This window comes from Prionailurus viverrinus, chromosome D3 (assembly GCF_022837055.1).
Source record: "Prionailurus viverrinus isolate Anna chromosome D3, UM_Priviv_1.0, whole genome shotgun sequence".
NCBI lineage: Eukaryota > Metazoa > Chordata > Mammalia > Carnivora > Felidae > Prionailurus > Prionailurus viverrinus.
Window position 1 is genome coordinate 88,640,119 of NC_062572.1, and position 13,929 is coordinate 88,654,047.

Genomic DNA, 13,929 nt, shown 5'->3' on the forward strand with positions numbered 1-13,929 from the left:
TCAGAAGGAAGGATCACCCAGAACAAAGGCCCCCAGACAAGAGAATGTGTCTGGAATATTGTAGAAACAGCTGACCTAAAGCGAGCAGGGGAAAAGGGGGCAGTGTAGCAGAGGGTGAAGACCCAGGGTTGACAGGGTCACCTAAGGTGTGGGGTTTCACAGGGTTGGGGTTCTTCATAAAGGAGTTCTGTAGCCTGCCCTTCTGGAGGGACCCTCCCAGTGCAGAGATGGATGTTAAGGGAGAAGGAAGAAGCCACAAGGTGGCAGTGAGGAGGCCGTCACAGTCACCAGGAGAGCTGGGAACTAGCCACACCCTGGGTATGTTTTGAAGGTAAGGTCACCAAGATTTGTTAAGGGATTGCATGGTTTTTGTAGGAGAATGTGAAGAGTCAAGGTCACGAAGCATTTGGGAGAATGACATGTTCATGAGAGAGCAAGGAAATTCTGTGCCACTGCAGATTTGGGAAGGGAAATCCAGGCTTGAGTTTTGGATCTCGGAGCTCTCCTATCTTTGTCTCTCCTGCTTTTATTTTCTTTTATGTTGTTCTACGTTATGACTCCTGTAGGTAGAACATACCTATCACTCGGTAGATACTTCACAAAAGGGTTTGAATGTAGGAAGATGTTGTGTCTGGATAGTTAGCATTGTCAGCTGTTCAGATTTGTATGCCTTTCTTTGCTGTCTTTGCTGGGACTATCAGTACATTGGCAAATAGGATATGAAAGGGGCATCAGCGTCTTGAGTGTTTCACTGAATTTTACTTTTATTTTCTCTTTCATGTATTCCCGTCCACATGTTCTATCAGTTATGCTTTTCAATAGTTCCTTCAGAATATTGTTTTGTTCCAACAGATGATTCTGAAGTGTGAAGTTTTGGGGGGTCTAAATCTGATCTTTGGGGTACTTAAGGTGATGCCTGCTATTGGCGTTTTATCAGTTTTTTGCTAATTCCTTTATATAAGTTCATGCTTGGATGAGTTTCATCTGTAGGATTCCACAATACCTTCATTAGGGGTAATTATACCCAAAGAAGATTGGTATTTCTGGAATGTTGATTAGCTGGTATTACCAGGCTGAAATAAATCCATATTAATTTCTTCACGTGGAGGTTTTCTCTCCGTGTGGAGGTGTTCCTTAAATTGGAATCCCAGAACCAAATGTTATCAGGTCCATAGTTAATAAAAGTTTCAGGGACACTGCAATGATTGTTCTTGCTAGTGGGGGTATCACATCATCACCACCGTTAGGGGTAACAGTACTGTTTCTCCATGGCACAGGCAGGGTCCTTTGTGGCTCTCCTCACATGGGCACAAATGATTCCCTAGTCATTTTTCATTAAGTGTTTCTATTGAATTTCTTAACCTCCTGCCTGGTGTTCTGTGTCTGCTCCGTCTCCACCCTCCTTTTATTGGAAAATACCTAGTCTCCCCTTTCTTTTCTCTCCCTGCTTGTCAGTTTCTGGCATTAGCATTTCCTTTAAGGAAGAGCAGTCTCCTTCCAATTTCAAGTTTACGTATCTATATTTTGTTTCATTTTTCTATACTGTTAGAGTCATCCCGAACTTTCTTTAGAGCACAGTAATGTCTAAGTATACATATTTGCAACTTTCTGACATCTGGTCCATGGCAACAGAGTGTTTTAAAAATACCTAGTCCATATAGTCCTGGAGACGCTTAAGTTTTTTGCATGTATTGAACACTTTTAATGTGGTGGTTTTGAAATTTAAATCGGGATTGACTTTTTTTTTAAATAAGACTTTATTATTTTTTAGATTAATTTTAGATTCACAGAAAAACTGAGGGAAAGGCACAAAGACTTCCCATATGCCCCCAGCTCAGACACATGCAAAGCCTCCCCATTATCAACATCCCCACCAAAATGGTGCATGTTAAAATTGATGAACCTACATCCTAAACACCCAAAGTCCATAGTTTACCTGATGGTTCACTCTTGGTGTATATTTGGTGGATTTGGACAAATGTATTCTATGGCCTGTGTCCACCATCATAGTATTAGTGTTTTGGCTTTCCCCAAATTCTCTGTGCTCTGCCTATTCATTCTTTTCCCCTCTCCCCCTGCCCAGGCTCGGGAACCACGGGTCTTTTTACCTTTCATAATTTTTCCTTTTCTAGAATCCTATACAAATGGAATCAAACAGTATGTAGCCTTTTCAGATTGGCTTCTTTGACTTCGTGATACACATTTGAGATTCTACCATGTCTTTGTGAAGTGGCTGTACCATTTGACATTCGTGCCCAGCAATGAATGAGTTTGTTGCTTCACATCCTTGCCAGCATTGGTGGTTGTGGTGTTCTAAGTTTTGATGATGCTAATAGGTGTCTAATGGTATCTCACTGTTTTGATTGACATTTCCCTAATGACATATGGTGTGGGGCATCTTTTCATATGCTTGTGCTCTGAATATTTTCTTTAGATATCTATTCAGATCTTTTCTGCCCTACCCCCCTTTTTAAACTGGGTTGGTGGTTTTCATGTTGGATTTTAAGAGTTCTTTGCATGTTTTAGGTAATAGTCCTTCATTAGGTATGTCTTGTGTGAGTGTTTTCTCCCAGTCTGTGTCTAGTCTTCAAAATTTCCTTTACACAGCAGGTGTTTAACTTTGATGAAGTCCAGTTTATCAATTACTTCTTTCCTGGATCACGCCTTTGGTGTTGTATCTAAAAAGTCATCACCAGGGGTGCCTGGGTGGTTCAGTCATTTAAGAATCTGATTCTTGATTTTGGCTCAGGTCGTGATGATCTGGTCCCTGGGATTGAGTCCCATGTTTAGCTCTGTGCTGACAGCATGGATTCTTTTTGGGATTCTGTCTGCCGCCCCCTCCCCCCCAATAAATAAATAAACTTAAAAAAAAAAGTCATCACCATATCAAAGTTACCTAGATTTTCTCATAGGTGAAACTGGTTCTAAAAGTTTTATAGTTTTTCATTTTACATTTAAGTTTGGAATACATATTTTGTTTGTTTTTGTGAAGGATAGAAGGTTTGTGTTGAAAGGTCTTTCCTTTCTTACCTTTCTTTCGCTTGCGGATGTCCAGTTGTTCTAGCACCATTTGTTGAAAAGACTCATTGCTCCGTTATACTGCCTTTGCTCTTTTGTTAAAATCAATTGGTTGTATTTAGATGGGTCTATTTGTGTGCTCTCTATTCTAGTCCTTTGATAAATTTGTCTGTTTTTTCAATAGTACCACACTCTTCTGATTACTATATCTTTATAGTAAGTCTTGAAGTTAGATGATGTCACTCCTCAAACTTCATCTTCTTTAAAACCGTGTTGACTATTCTGGGTCTTTTGCTTCTCCACATAAACTTTAGAATCAATTTGTTGATTCTCACAGAATATAACTTACTGGGATTTTGATTGGTATTGCACCGAATCTATGGATAAAGTTAGGAAGAAGTGACATATTGACATATAATAAAATGACATATGTCAATGATGAAAGGAAATAAATTTTTACACGTATTTTGTCATATCTATACTGAATTCCATCACTTGGGGGGTGCTAATATGAGCTATATTGTGCTTTTAATTTCCAATATCACTTATTGCTGGTATATCAGAAATTCATTGACTTTTGTATACTAACCTTGTATTTTGCAACCTTGCTATAACTGCTTATTAGTTCCAAGAGATTTCTTTTCTCAGTTTGGAATTTCTGCATAGATGGTCATGTCCTCTGTGAATAGTTTTATTTCTTTGTATACCTTTTATGTATACCCTTGTGTATACCTTTTCTTACTGCATTAGGTAGAAGTTCCAGTATGATGTTGACAGGGTGTTGTTAGAGGAGGCATCCTTGACTTTTATCTTATGTTTGTAGTAAAGCTTTTGAATTTCTCACCATTAGGTATAATGTTAACTATAGGGTTTTTTTATGATACTCTACCCAGTTGAGGACATTTCCGTCTATTCTAGTTTTCTGAGAGCTTTAATCATGAAAGGGTGTTGGGTTTTGACTTTTTTCTTTTTTTTATCAAGGCTAATCGAATTTCATAATGGTAAGAGAATGTAGTCTGGGTCCTACTGATTTTTTTGGGGGGCTTAAATAGAATTCTTTGGATTTGATGAGACTGTGTTCAAATATATAGTCAATTTTTGTGTTTCCTATGTGCTGGGAACTAATTTGCGTGTTTTCTAACTTGGTTGCAGGAATTGTTCTTTGTCTTTATATACCAATTAAAATGTCCTTTTGATTTGTGTTGCTCATATCTCTAGTATATTAACTAATTCGTCCATTTTATCTGTCTGGTTTCAAAACAGGGGTACTAAAATAGGTTCTGAAATTACTTTTTTTATTATGTTATATGCCCTTATCATACTTCAGTAGTCTTTCTCGTCTTTACCCAACATTTTGAGTGCCATCTCATGAAAGACATTAGTTGCCTTATTACATCTATTTTACTGTTGTTCTCTAATATCAGAACTCTAAATTGAGCATTGAAAAGCCAACATTTTTAAAGCCTCAATTGCATCATGCTATGGCCATGTGACTAAGTTTTAGCCAATGAGTTATAGGCAGAAACAGTATGTTAATTGCCTGAGATCTATCCTAAAAAGAAAAGGTTTATTGTTGATCTTCATCCAGTTATCTTGAATGAGCATAGAATGATTGGAGCTCCAGAGGGTATTTTGTATCAGAATAACCACAGTGTGAGAAGGAAGCACAGATTAAAGAGTTTTGGGTCTTTGATGATATAGCAGCCCTTGTATATAAGAGAGAAGTAAATTCCTATTTTGAGGTTACTTTTTTTTTTTTTTAAATAAAGTCAAACCTATTTTGATACCAGGCAGAGCTCACTAATCTCAAAACCAATGCTTTGGTTGGAATACCACTAAAATAAAATGCAACCCTTCTGTGGTTGTAAAAGTATTTATATTCCTTGATTTATGGTTTGGAAAACGATGGAGGTGTAGGTTGAAATTCTTTTCTCTCAGAACTTGAAAGATCTGCTCCTCATATCCAGTATGCAGTAATGTTATATAGAAATTTAGAATGCTGGTAATCCCTCCCTTTCTCTGGAGTTTAGAGCTGCTCTTTGTTTCTGATATTCTGAAAATTGTTGATGATGCACTTGTCAAAAGAAAATTGCACCAGACAAGTTAAATAGGCACAGAGACTTTATCAGGGACCATTGCAAGTTGAGAGCTTGAACTGTGCCGAAAGAAAAGTTGGTAGAGTTTTTAAGCACTGGGATGAGCTAGTGGAAAAGTACTAGAGGACCATGTGGGGAGAGGTTGATCAATGTGTCCATTGTACCTTCTGTGTTTACTAATTGGTACTTGTTAAAATTAGGTTTCTACCCTCACCTTAACACCTCAGAGAGAGAAGGATGCTGTCTCCTTCTATGGTTACTGTTGACAGGGATGCCTTCCAGGGTTTTGAGAAAGACCTTCATGGGTTGTAACATTTGCAAAATCCTGAGAGAACATTGTCTCTCAAAGGAGTAAAGAAAGAATTTATGATTACAAATTTTCTAAAGATAATACTCTATCAAAATGGAGGTCCAGGACACCTAGCTAGGAATAAACATATCTAAAGTTTAGTTAAGCTGATGGGAACATTAAGACTTTCTTGGTTATCCTTTTGTACTTTTGTATTGGACTGATTTTTTCTTCATATCATACTTTTGATATGATTTTTTTTAACGTGGAGATTTCTGTGCTTCTACTTTTATACCCATCTCTTCTATGTTCCCTTCTTTTTTTAGTGTTGTTTATTTTGGGGGGGGGGGCAAGCAGAGGAGGGGCAAAGAAAGAGAGGGGGAGGGAGAATCTCAAGTGGATTCTGTGCAGTCATTGCAGAGCCCGAGGCAGAGCTCAAATCCAGGAGCTGTGAGATCATGACCTGAGCAGAAATCAAGAGTCAGAGGCTTAACCATCTGAGCCACCCCGGCTCCCCTCCCTTGAACTTTTATTAAATGCTGAAATTCCTTGTTGATGTATTCTGTTTTCTACATTTTCTATCTCTGATCTTTTGTTCAACTTTCTGTGATGTTTGTTCAACAGTATCTTCCAAACCTTTTATTGATTTTATTTCTCATTTTAATTATTACATTTTGTTTTTTATGTAATGTTATACTCTGGTTTTCACTTTGTTATTCATGCTTATCATCTTTTAATGTGGTCTTATCCATACTTGTTTCTTTACATTTATGACTGAGGCGCAGAACTCATTGAGAACTATGAATATGGTCAGCACGGGCCCTGTGAATCCATTTTATATTTTAGATATAAATCCAGCTCTGACTCTGAAATAGCTCAGCATGTCTGAAGCATTTTTGTCCCCTCTAATAGCTTTCAAATCCTTTAAAGAACTCCTAATTTCTTTTTAATTTGGAATTGGGAACCTGGGTTCTCTTTATGCTTGTAAAGGATGCAAGATACTGGAAGTTATTAAAAATCCATATGCAGGACTTTAAATTTATCTCCTTGAGCCCCAAATTTCACTGTTCTGCTCTATCATTTTCAAGATACATGGTCTGTCATTGCCAGCTCTACTTCTATTTCAGAACTATGCAAGTATCCTTATGCCCACCTTAACTCCTCTCACCCACTCTCCATAAGCTCTTTATTAACATTTCTTCTCCACTTATCACTCTCTATACTGTCTCATTATTGATTTTATTCTTTTCTAATTTCTTAGGTTTTAGGAAAATAACAATCATGTGATCATTCTTTTGTTATTAACTAGAACTCAGTCCCTTCCTCTTCCCCCATGTGCTCTAGTGTTGGGAAGGGGGAGGGGGTCCCCAATACCGGGTATCCATAGAAGGAAATAGTTGACATTGGTTCAACATTGATTCTAAATGCTGAGGGCCGGATTCCAACATCACTTCTAATATGGTTCTTCTAGTGTTTATTGGCCTCTTGGGTGGTGATTATGTGTAGGTGTGTAGGTCTGCGTGATCAGAACCAGGTGTTCCTGGACCTAATAACTTTGAGTCAGGATTTTCTCTCGAGGAGATTCGTAGAGCACTGCACTGGTAGACCAGCTTCCTCTCCCTGTTGTGCTTTGAGGAATAGCTGGCAACTGTGTCACATCAAGGAGAGGCCGTGCTATTTATAGGATGACAGATAATTGTTTGTTTTTGTTTGAAAATATTTTTTTTCAAACATATTCTAAATACAGCCTTCAATTATGTGCTTTTTTAAAGAAAGAAATTCATTGCAATACCAAATAACTGGCTTTATTTGTTGTGAAAAATAAAGGTTAGTTATTTAAGAACCCTAAGTTACATATTTGCACCTTTCTGTCATCCTATTTAAGGAAAGCCACAGCCTTGATTTTCAATTACACGTGTGATTTTCTGAATTTAATAATAAAGCTGGCCTTTATCTCTAATGCATTCCAGTACTTTAACTCACGTAAATTCATGAGTTGTTTCCAATCGCAAAACTTCCCTATGGCTTATCAAGAGCAGGGTTATTTTAGCAAAAGCATAGCATACGGTGCATAAATAGCACTCATATATAAACATAGCATGCACAAGAGATTAATACAATTTTCCTTTTTCGAGTGATTAATATTTACCCTGGCAGCTATAGCATTTTAGTCTTCCATTAGTTGACAGATGTGAATAAGGGTTGCATCTTGCCTGTACAAAGCTGCTATATCTTAATACGTGTTCATAGCTTAGGGACTGTGAAATATGCTCCAGGAATATTTAGAACTCTCATAGGAATTTCTTGTGGCTTCAGTGGTTTTTTTTCAGAAATATATTAAATTGAATATTTTATTTCTTCAGGGCAAAAAGTTAACTGGCTTGAAACTCACAGGTGCAGAACAATAAACCAAATTCCAGCTTAAATCTGGACATTCAAATGTGAGTCATCGGCTGCTTGTAACAGCCTCATAGCATAGAGCATCAGGAGAGGTTGGAAAGGAAATAATGATTTACAGCTTTGAAGATAAGGTAAACAAGGAAAAAAGAACATGTTTATATTTGATAGATAATTACAAATAGATATACTCTGAGGTTTTATTTTGGGGAATCAGACAAGTTATATGGCATTTTCACTAACAAAGGTTAATATTCACATACTCAGGCTTTGAGTGAACACTTCTTATGGCTTTGCCACCACCTCTTTAAACATAAGTTGGCTTTTACATAGATTTTGTGTTGACATGATGGCTTGTAAGATTATGAAGGACGCCTAGATTTTTTTCAGTTGTTTGAATATTCTTTAGTATGTAACATGTACAAATAGAAAACGATAAAAATACAAATTGGAAAATAGATGCTGTGTCACAGATAATGCATAGTGGTCTCAAAGACGTGTATCCACAAGGGGGCGCCTGGATAGCTCAGTCTGTTAAGCATCTGGCTTTGGCTCAGGTCATGATCTCATTGTTCGTTGGTTTGAGCCCTGAGTCAGGTTCTTTGCTGACACTCAGAGCCTGGAGCCTGCTTTGGATTCTGCGTCTCCCTCTCTCTCTGCTCCTCCCCCACTCATGCTCTGTCACTCTCTCTCTCAAAAATAAATAAACATTAAAAAAAAAAAAACATATCTACAAACACATGTAAAAATATAGAAATTTTAGTATTCTGTATCATGTATATAACTAATGATCAGAATGTATATCAGAAACATACACATTCATATATTTCTGTCTATGTATATATTTGCACATATACACAGTGGGAATTTAACAAAGGAGTAGGGAAACTTATTAGTTTTACTTCAGTTCTCTCCTTACACATTCTAACTATTAAAGGATATGATCAACACAGATACTCCTCTCTGTTCAGTATGTCATGGCTGCATACAGAGTTTTTAACAGTGGTTGTTCCAATCTTTGCAAGTGTCAGATTCTGCACCCCCCCCCCCCCCAACCCCTTCCTATAATTGAATGTTACTTGTTAGGTCATTTGAGAGAATGGTAGCTGCTGGGCTATATTTAAGACTCCAGAGATCATGCATTTCAGTCCTGAACATGAATATTAGGGGAAGGATTAGATCACAATTTTAAGCCTACCACTATGTCAAGAGGCAAAAATGCCCACATGAAACCAAATGAACAGACCCCATAGCAGTCTTTGGAGCTGTCAGAAGCAGAGACATTAGAAAAAAAAATAGGCAAAATACTAAAGGTCAGTAAGTTGATAGCTGGTTTCAAGTGTTTAAGACAACACAGAGTATTCGACCAGCAAAGATGAAAATAATTGGGTAGATGATTTAAAAACAAACAACCAAACAAAAAAACCACCACCAACAAAAACTTTGATGAAAATGTGACCAGCCATGGGTTCCTATTTTCTGGATCTTATTTTTGGGGTCTTAGATGGAAGATGTCTACTTTATGCATTCATTGTCTTGATCCTAAGGTCTTGCTTAGAAGCCATTTCAGCCATCAAGATTCTGTCTCAGGAGGATTTCTAGACATTCTCTGCTTCGAGTCTCCATTCTGGACAGTTCCCAGTAATTCAAAGATGGCTTATGTCTCTTTAATTGAGAGATGTGTATAGAAGTCTCATGACCCATAGATCATGACCTGATTTGAAATCAAGAGTTGGTGCCCAACAGATTGAGCCACCCAGGTGCCCTGCATTAACAGATTCTGATTGGGTCCTTTTCATTAATGTTCTTGCTTACTGTACACAGTGAACTAAAGTTTTTCAAATTAACTTTATTTTTAATTGAAATATATTTGACATATAATCTTGTATAAATTTAAGGTATACGCATGTTGATGCATTTATATATTGTAATATGATTGACATTGTAATTATATTTAGCACCTCTGTCACATCAAGTAGTTATCTCTTTTAGTGGTGGAAAAAATTAAGATCTAGTCTCTTAGCAAGTTTGATAAAAATACATTATTTTTGTCTATATTCACTAAACTGCATTAGATTTCCAGGACTTAATTACTTACTAGTTGCGGGTTTCTTCCCTTAAACTATCCCTCCCCACCCCCCCTCAACCCCTATTAGCTACCACTTTATTTTAGCGAAATTGACATTTTTAGATTCTGCAGATAAGTGAATGGTATAGGGTATCTGTCCTTCTCTGACTTCTCTCACTTAACGGAAAATTTTAAAGCAAGTGCTGGTAAGTCACTAATCTTAATAAGTTAGTTGTTTTAATTGGCTCATTTTTTCCTAGGAGTATTTCCTGGGACAGGTAACCTAGCAATTTCTGCTTGTTGCATATTGGTTAACATTTATAAGGAAAGGCTCCCTGCTCTAAATTTTGTTCATTTTAGTCCTGAAGGAGAAATAATTTATAATAACCTATGTGCTTCAGGATTTGAGAGAGAGTGGAATCTGAAGTCTCTCATGGATCATCTTACTCGATTTAGCATGCATTGAAATTGGGTATTGCAGTTTGCAAATCATTTGTTTTATGTGAAAATGTTTAAGCTTGCTTTATGCTAAAGAATTAAACCTGCCTTTTTAAAAATAGATTAAATATCGGGTAGTATATTCACATCCATCTTTCACATGTATCTTCAGGTTAAACATGGTTGATTTACCGGAGGCTAGCTTTGTTCCAATAGAGTTTTATGTAGATCAGTGGTTTTAAAATCGAGTTACACTTATCACTGAGTGTACATGACAGTTACTTGGGACTTGGTAGTTATAAGTATCAATTTCAAGGGCCTAAAACTTCATGTGTATTCTCTCAGCAGATCTTCATGACAGAGTCCCTTAGTCTCCATGTTGGTTTTCATTTACACCTCTCATTGTGCCATGGCTCTTCTCCCGGTATACTAAAGAAAGCCATACTTCTAGCCTATCCGGAGTCTTCCCATGGTACCTTACCCTAACAACACCAAGGAAGGGACAGTGGGAACTACTGTTCTTGATATTGAGAAGAGAGTTTAATGACTGGGTACAAATACTTGCCCAGGTCAGTCTTAAGAATTTTTTTTTTTCAGCATAATTTTACAAGTACCTAACAGAGCTTTCACAGTACTAGATCAAAATGGAAAAAAAATAATGAAGTGCCATGTAGTTTTTGATACTTACCTCAGAAGGAATTGAAAGTATTGTGTACTTTTCTTGAAATAAAGCTTTTTATGTCCTATTTTCAATAAATGTTGTTTTAATGTTTGTTTTTGAGAGACAGAGACAGAGTACGCATGGGGGAAGGGCAGAAGGAGAAAGGGAGACACAGAATCTGAAACAGGCTCCAGGCTCTGAGCCGTTAGCACAGATCCCAACACAGGGCTAGAACTCGGGAATGGTGATATCATGACCTAGGCTGAAGTTGGATGCTTAACCGAGTGAGCCAACCAGGTGCCCCAATAATGTTTCTTAATGCTTACCTCTATAAACATAGAAATTAGAATAGAGTTTGTGCTTAAATGTGTCTGAATTTAGGTGTAATATTCACATTTGAGTCCTGAACTGTTGGCAGAAATATATCCAAACAAAACAAATTTTAAAATTTAAAAGAGTTAAATATAAAATTTCATTTCATTTTGAGTTTTGATAAATTACATAAAATCAGTTAATTATGCATAATATTGCATAATTATAATGTAAGGATTGTTACATACAATTATACCTAATTCCTTTTCACTTGAGACCTCAACTGTATTTGTAACTGATTAGGCAAACTGGAATGAGCAGTCCAAAATTCAAAATTTTGTTAGACTATTATCTCTAAAAATAAGCATAGGTGATATATATGTAATCTGTATGCATCCACACGTATGTATATGATTAGGATAAAATTCTCAGTAAATAATAGGAACTTGAGAAAAATGTGCAATTTAAAATTATTAAAGTACATATAAAATTTTAAATGTTTATTTTTGAGAAAGTGTGTGTGAGTGAGCAGGGAGGGGCAGAGAGAGAGGGAGGCACAGAACCTGAAGCAGGGTCCGGACTCTGAGCTGTCAGCACAGAGCCTGACGCAGGGCTTGAACTCAAGAGCCAGGAGATCATGACCTGAGCTGAAGTCGAACGGGTGCTTAACTGACTGAGCCATCCAGGAGCCCCGAAATTTTGTAACGTTGAAATTCTGATGGTTTCAACTAAAACTTAGAATGAAACATTTTTAGAGGAAATAAAATTGTATAAAGGACAGTATTTTAATAGAAATTGTTTTTTGATGTGTAATCCAAGAAGTTTTTGTTGAAGTATGTTAAGTTTTGAGAACTTTATCACATCTAGGGAAATAGCTAAGACAACAAAGACAATGTAGAATAGGAATCAATCATATGGGATTCAAACTCAGATCACAAAAAGGATAGAAATGAGATATTAGACATGTTGCTTTCTTCCCAGTGACTGTAGAGCTGTTGACACTCAGTGCACATAAGTGATTGCTTTACTCAAGGAAACTGGACTATTGAAGCTTCTGTGTGAACACGATCATAAAATTGTGTTGTGACGATCCTCATCGCCACCACGTTAATAACTAATATGTGTGTTGCACAAGCCACCCTGCCAGGCACTGTTCTGTTAGGAATATTATTCATTTAACCCTCACCTCTAGGAAAACAGGCATAGGGAAGTAACTTCTTTTTCTTTCTAGTGAAATATAGTTGACACAGGGTTCCATTAGTTTCAGGTATACAGTGTAGTGATTTGAGAACTTGGATAAGTTATGTTCACCACAACAGTAGCTACGATCCTATACTCCCTTGATATAATACCGTTGGCTACATTCCCTATGCCGTACCTTTCGTCCTCGTGACTTGTTCATTGCATAACTGGAAGCCATTTTGCCCCTTCCTTCTTTCCCTGCCCCACCCCTTTGGCAACCACCAGTTCTCTGTATTTTATGTGTCTGTTTCTGCTATTTTTGTTTCATTTGTGTTTTAGATTCCACATGTAAGTGAAATCATATGGTAGTTGCCTTAATTCACTTCACCTATTACCCTCTAGTTTTATCCATATTGTCATGAAGGGTAAGATCTCATTCTTTTTTATGACCAATACACACACACACACACACACACACACACACACACACATATACATATATACATATATATGTATATATACATACACACACATACATATACACCATACCTTTATCCATTCATGTCTCTATTGATGGACCTTTAGGTTGCTTTCATATCTTGGCTCTTGTAAATATGCAATAAACATAGGGGTGCATATATTTTTTCACATTAGTATTTTCATTTTCTTTGGGTGGATACCCAGTAGTGGAATCGCTGGATCTTATGGCATTTCCATTTTTACTTTTTTGAGGACCCTCCATACTACTTTGTGTAGTGGCTGTACCAGTTTACATTCTAACAGTGCACGAGGATTCCTTTTTCCTCACATCCTCGTCAACAGTTTTTATTTTGTGTCTTTTTGAGACTAGCCATTCTGGCTAGGGTGAGGTGATACCTCATTGTGGGTTTGATTTGCCTTGCCCTGATTATTAGTGACATTGAGCATCTATGTATGTATCTGTTGACCATCCATATGTCTTTTCTAGAAAAGTGTTTATTCACGTCCTCTGCCCATTTTTAATTGGAATTTTTTGGTGTTGACTTATATAAATTCTTCACATATTTTGGATATTAGTCTCTTACTTGGATATATCATTTTCAAATATCTTCTCCCATTTTCTATGTTGTCTTGTTCGGTTGATGGTTTCCTTTGCTGTCACACAAAGAGGTTTATAAGCAGACATAGAGATAATCCAGGGCAATTTTTGACTTTGGCCATATGGGTTCATGTTTATCAAATGTGCATAAATATCACAAATGCATGAATAATCTTATTTTGTAAATAAGCCACTAATTATTCTTTTGATGTCCATTAAATCAACAGTTTATTATGCTTATTAGTTCATAAAGTACTGTTTTGACAAAGTAAGTGTGCCTTATAAATGATCAAAGTTCAGTGGTAACTTGAGTTCCTAAACTTCAAAAAAGTTTCTTACAGATTTTGATTCTTTCCTGGCAAGGAAAAATAAAAAGCAAAGATGGAAGAC